This window comes from Hyaena hyaena, unplaced genomic scaffold, assembly GCF_003009895.1.
Source record: "Hyaena hyaena isolate Hyena2069 unplaced genomic scaffold, ASM300989v1 scaffold_404, whole genome shotgun sequence".
In the NCBI taxonomy this organism is placed as follows: domain Eukaryota; kingdom Metazoa; phylum Chordata; class Mammalia; order Carnivora; family Hyaenidae; genus Hyaena; species Hyaena hyaena.
In genome coordinates, this window is record NW_024081036.1 from 1,205,557 (window position 1) to 1,212,012 (window position 6,456).

General features: G+C 43.0%; 1 protein-coding gene across 1 annotated transcript in view; it reads left to right on the forward strand.

Moving 5' to 3' along the window:
* The window catches only part of CD226 (CD226 molecule), an 83,986-nt gene that overhangs the window by 50,163 nt on the left and 27,367 nt on the right, over nucleotides 1-6,456 (forward strand). The window lies entirely within an intron of this gene.

A 6,456-nucleotide genomic window follows, 5' to 3' on the forward strand; every position in this document is an offset into this window, starting at 1 on the left:
ATTTTTGAGAGACAGAGACAGAGCATGAGTGAGGGAGGGGCAGAGAGAGGGAGACACACAGTCTAAAGCAGGATCCCGACGCGGGGCTCAAACTCATGGACTGTGAGATCACGACCTGAGCTGAAGTCGGATGCCCAGCCGACTGAGCCACCCACATGCCCCCAAAATATTTTTAATGACTGAGTTTAGATAAGCTGTTTGAATGTTACTATTTGGGTTTTCTTTATCTTGCTAGTCCCTCAATTACAGATTTAACGATTACAATCCTTTCCAATTCTTGATCTGCCACATTCCTGAAATTAAAAGACAAAATGAGGAAGTCTGAAAAATATGTGGTATCAACAGGCTGTAAGTCTCAGCTTGTATAACTCCTGTGTTTTTCCAAGTACCCCACAACTTCGTAATGGTGGTGACTAAGTTTTATAATTCTCCTGTGTCCTCAGCAATAACAAAATGGTGCTGGATTGGTATTTACTGAGTCAGTGTTGAGTTGAGTGGAATTTAATAAATGTTTGATAATGTTGCTACTTTGCCAGCTCAGAGCTTTAATTCCTTCAGTTGTTTTCAGCCCTGGAAGCAGCCTAGCCTTAGGGCCTCTTCCTCCGAGCAGTACCTCTTTTGTATTAGTAATTTGTCTCCTGTGTCATAATGAGGCCCTAATTTTATAAGCTGCAGGCCCCACAAAACCTGTGTGAGAGTAAGAAAAAGTGACTTTGCACTTCCTGAAGTGTGAATACAGAGAAGCCTACACAGAAGTCCGGATGGAGGGTGGCGTTACCTCCTCTCCAGCTCTCCCGGCTCTGCCTCTGGGCAGGTTTTACAGCAGGGGACCACGTCGCAAAAAAGTAATTTTGCTGGTGACAGAAATTGTATCTCACTTTTCTCTTCCTTCCTTCCTTCCAACCATCCACTCGTCTCTCTCTCTCCCTCACTCCCTGGCTTCCACGTGCTTCCCACCAGCGCGTGTGCCTTGGCTCCTGTGCAGACATTTGGGCCAAGGCTGCCTGGCACCCGGCTGTCCCTTCAGGAACCCTGCTTGTACTGCACACTGAGGGTCACTCCTTTGTTGGGAAAGAGGAAGAACGGGGTTTGCACACGCAGCAGCCTCGGCCCGGCCACCGCAGCAGCCGCGTGCGCTGAGGACACGGGCCACGGGACCGCGCCTTCTCACAAGCACCTGGGACCCCCTGGAGCCGCCTCCGCTTCTCCTGTGGCCGCGGGGGCCGTGCGAGGCCAGACTGCTTCTCAGAACCCGACGCGGGAGCGCCTGGGTGGCTTGGTCGGTGGAGTGTCTGACTCTTGATTTCCGCTCAGGCCTGATCTCACCCTATGTGACATCGAGCCCTGTGTCAGGCTCTGCACTGACAATGCCGAGTCTGCTTGGGATTCTCTCTCTTTCTCTCTCTGCCCCTCCCCCAGCCCCACTCTCTTTCTTTCTCTCTCTTTCAAAATAAATAAACAATGGGAGCTTGGGTGGCTCAGCCAGTTAAGGGTCCAACTTCAGCTCAGGTCATGATCTCACAGTTTGTGGGTTCGAGCCCTGCATCAGTCTCTGTGCTGACAGCTCAGAGCCTGGAGCCTGTTTCAGATTCTTTATCTCCCTCTCTCTCTGACCCTCCCCTGTTCACGCTGTCTCTCCCTCTCCCTCAGAAATAAATAAAACACCGAAAAAATAAACGTTAACAAAAAAGAATTTGATACAAAAGAGGGTTGATGGAATATGTGGGGGAGAAATATTAATAGTTTCTTCACTTTAAATGTTGACTCCATTCCTTCAGACATACATACAAACTATTTCTTACCTTAAAAAAAATTGCATTACAGAAATGTTTCTTAAACCTGGAGAGGAAACACACACACACACACACACACACACACACACACACACACACACTCATTAATCTCTCAGAGACTAAGACAAGGAAAAGTTCTATTCAGAAAAATATCATAAAGAACATTTATCAAATGCATAGGAAATTAGATCTTTTCCACTATGTGCTGAAAAAATAATTATAAACATCTTAAATCATAGAAAAAATAGAGGTAATAAATTTTTAGGAGGTACAATTATTTAACTCTTACTAATTAATAAACAGGTCTTTCACTCATCCAAATATGACTAAGTTTGTCACGCAAAACTATGTAAGCTATAAATGATGTCGAAAATGAAGGTGACTGAAAGTCATGGCCATATTCTTAGTGTTCGTGTGTTTTGGGCACTTGCAAAATGGCCTTTTGACATTCAAATGGAAGGCTAAAAGAATATCAACAGGGCTCATTAGTAAAAAGTGCTAATTGATAGAAAATGTCAGCTGATGACCCTATATTTTGGTTTAATTCGATTTTAAAATAAAATAAAAGTAAAGGTTGAAAATAAAAAACAAATCAGATGGAAAGCAAAAGAGCTCACTTACATCTGCTCTCAGATTTGATTATTTCAAGTCTTGAGGCTGTTTGGTCAAAAATCAATGCAGGGATTAAAGCAGAGAGACAGGTTTAAGATGTGGAGCGGATTTAATTTATTTCAACTGTCAGGGAAAGGTGATTGTGACACAAATTTTATAAACTGCTGTGCATCCTTTTGTTCGCTCCCATCAACTTCTTTTATAGGATCCAAAGGAGAGTATTTCGTGACTGTCAAATTCTACACACACCCAGGGCTCTTCCCCTGAGTTTTGTGTGCATGTGTTCATCCTCGGACAAATAGCAGGTACTCAGAGGTCACCCAAGAGATGACACAATGCCAACCAGTGTGCCATTATGGAGTTCTTTTTTTTTTTAATGCCTGTTTATTTATTGAGAGAGACAGAGAGAGCAGGGAAGGGGCAGAGAGAGACAGAGGGGGGGTAGAGAATCCCAAGTAGGCTCCGTACCAGCAGCACAGAGCCTGACATGGGGCTCAGACTCACAAACTGTGAGATCATGACCTGGGCTGAAATCAAGAGTCAGATGCTTAACTGATTGAGACTCCCAGGTAACCCTCTAGTTCTTGACACATTTCAAGCAGAGGGAGAAAATGACAGAAGTGTGGGTTGAACCTGAATTTCCTATTGACTATTCTTCGCTGAGTGGAAAGAAATATTTGTGTCCTGTCCTTTGCACTCAGGACCTGGGAAGTTTGAAATATCTCCAGACTGGCTTCTCTGAATTTGAAACTTGTCTAGAGCATGGGGCAAGAAACGGAGGGAAATGTGTGTATGCTGATGGTGACCAAGAGTATTTTTGGCCCTCAGTGTCCTTTAGATGGACATTAGTCACAAGAAAAGCACTTTAGTTTCCACCAAAAGAATTTATGAAGCTGTTTAATATTAACTAAATGATGTTCAGACTACTATTGTTTAAACCGAGCTTATCAGTTATAAAAGGAACGAGGATCAAAGAAATGACATCAGCTCTCTCAGGAAGTTTCCGGAGGAGACTGGTTTTGAACAGACTTCTGTTTGCCAATGCTGAACAGTACTGCTACTCACGTCTTTGTCCAATCTTCCTCTGCCAGTGAGGACACTCAGCTGAGCCACCAAATGTCAACTGATGATCAGAGGAGAGAACAGACAAAACAGGGTATAAGAAGTAACACAAAATAGGCACAGGGAGAGGGGAGGAGGGACGAGGAAGCTGTGTGCGTGTGACTGCACACAAGGGACTAGGCTGGTACAGAGATTCTGAGTCAGGGGTTAATATAATTAGTATCAATTAGGTGACAACTTGGTACAATTCTGGATTTCATGTAAGAGCCATGAGAGCCATTACTGATTCTTGACCAAAACAGCAAAAATAATATTGGAGGAAGTGTAAGTGAAATCACTGAGAACTGAATCAAAAGGAGAAATGTGAGCCGGAGGAATCCAGCCATCATGGTAAGGGCATGAGCATTTGGACTCTCGCACTGGGCTCCCACTATCGCAGACTAGGTCTTTGGGCACCTGAAGGAGCCCACTCCAAGCAGACACATTTCAAATGGTGCCTCACTGGGCAGGCAAATTAGAAAATGGTGCCCCTTCCTCTGGGCTGCTTAAGACCCAAAAGCTGCTGTGCAGGCTCGGGGGTGGGGGGACCGAGGCCCTTACCCATCTTGGCTGGACAAGGTGGCCTGGGCGAGGGCAGAGGGGGGTTAGTCTGATTGGAATGTCAGCCTGTACATTCCATGGGCTTGCCAGTCACTCGCACTTTCTTACCTTCCCCTCTTTCCAACTGACCTACTAAGTTTTACCCATTTACCTCCTTCCCTTTAGAGTTTCAGTCAGATCTCTCTCTCTTTTTAATATAGTTTATTGACAAGTTGGTTTCCATATAACACCAGGTGCTCCTCCCAACAAGTGCCCTCCTCCATGCCCATCACCCCTTTTCCCCTTCAGTCAGATCTCTTCCATGTCCATGACTTTTCCACATTAGCCCAAACGGCTTCCGTGCCATTGAACTGTGAAATATTTTCCACTTCTCAAACTTTTTTGACTTGGGAATTTATATCCTTGAGTAATTGCATCTATTTGCAACGGTCCAGACACTTATGTTAGGAAATCACTTGCCGTTAGGGATTATGGCATCTTTGCTTAGAGTTGTCAAAATATCTTTCCAGAATATTCTCAATACATGTTCTTGACTGATTCTTTGTATGTTAATATTTTCATATGTTCAAGTATATGTCTATATATTTTACCTTATATTTTAAAACATGTCCATTTTATTTTCAAGTTTTCAAGCTAGATTATTTCTAGATTTTTCTTCATCAACACTCAAACATTTGACATTTAATTGCTGATCAAAGCAATTAAATCTGAGGAGATCTGTTGTAATACTTGGGGAGAAAACCTTCATGAGTTTTGTTTATATTTGTGTCTTTCATAAAAAAAATCGATTTCCTTGATTAAGTTTAGTTTCCTTGCTTGCCTGTTTTATATAAATGGTGCATAATTGTGTCACTGGACCTGGTGGGTGGGGTTTGCAAGTGACAATGACAGAAGTGTTCACTAGGGAATCATGGGGCCACAGCTCAGGGAGCCTCCCAGGGGTCTTCAGTGAGGTAGAGGGTGACAGAGGGGTAGGAGCGTAGAGGAATATGTGCTGTAGGTTATGAATCTTGCCTAATCTTGGTGTAGTTTCCTGACTGTGGGGCTCTGTGCTCCTGAGTTGACCAGAAGAACATGGAGGAAGAGAAATGAACTTGAATTATTTCTTTGGCCTTTAGTTTCTGCTAAAATGCAACCAGTTGGCTCCCAGGTGATTCGGTTCCTGAACAGTTTCAGCTTATAGACAAGAGATTTTTTTTAGGGGCCCATGTATCCAGAACCTTCTGTCCCATCCCTATGAATTCACGATAGCTGCGAATACTGTTGGCATGGGGTTGTCTGAGCTGATATGCCCTGGGATGCCAGACACGTTTCTTTTCATGACATTGTGTGATGAACTTCAGCTTCTTAATATCTTCACCTACATAGACAATAATGTTTCTGGCAGTTCCTTTATATAATTAGAACCACAGCATCAGAGTTCAAGAGCCCTGGTGTCCCTGCTTACAAGTTAAAATAGCCTCTACTGAAATGGATCAACTCCAATCTTCAGCTCAGTTAAGTTTTTAAAATTCTGGATGGTAGCTGGATATCCAGATGAGAAACACGGTTTCCAACATCACAAGTGAGTTGATTACTCAATCATGGCCTATTATGTCTTTGCGTCTTTATAGAGGCCTCTGCCCAAATCAATTCTTTTGGGAGACATTGCGTTTAAAAAAAAAAAAAGGCGGCTAACCAGTTAGCTTGTGTTGTAAGCCCCACATATCGATTTATTCATCTTTCCTAATGCACGCAATCCTGGAAGGTTTGCCTGCAGCCGTCTTTGTATACAGACCGTGTTTGTGTAGCTAAACAAGATAGCGAATTTGGATAATAAGAATGACAAGTTAGCATCCGAGAGAAGGAAGTGCGGAAGACATGTTAAGTTGGTCTAATGATCCTGTTACAAGGAAGGGCGGTGGCTACCTTGTGCATGGTTATTGGCCTCACACCACTGTAGACAATGTAAATGAGAAAGCACCTAATCCTAGGAACCGCTTTTCTTTAAGTGATCATTATCCTCGCCCGAATTTTAAACAATTTTCACAAAGTTTTCCTCTCCCTAGCAACTTAGAAAACAGAGAGGAATTCAAGTTCAGACGAATGTACTGATTTTCTTCCCACCTCAAATCCATGTTGAGAGACCTGTCTACTGACTCTAACTGCACAGCAGTTCTTTTGTCATGCGTGGGATTTTTTATTTAAAGCACCTGGGAATTGTGAACAGCTTGTGGTTGTCCCTGCGAGCCTTATTAGGGACTGAACATAGATAATTGTGTGACGTTTTCCCCAAAGGCAAGTGGAAAATTACTAAGAATTAAAAAAAAATTGGTCTTCATTTGAGAGTAATGGCATTTCATTCTTTTTTTTTTTAAACCAATTTCTTTTTTTTTTTTTTTTTACAAAT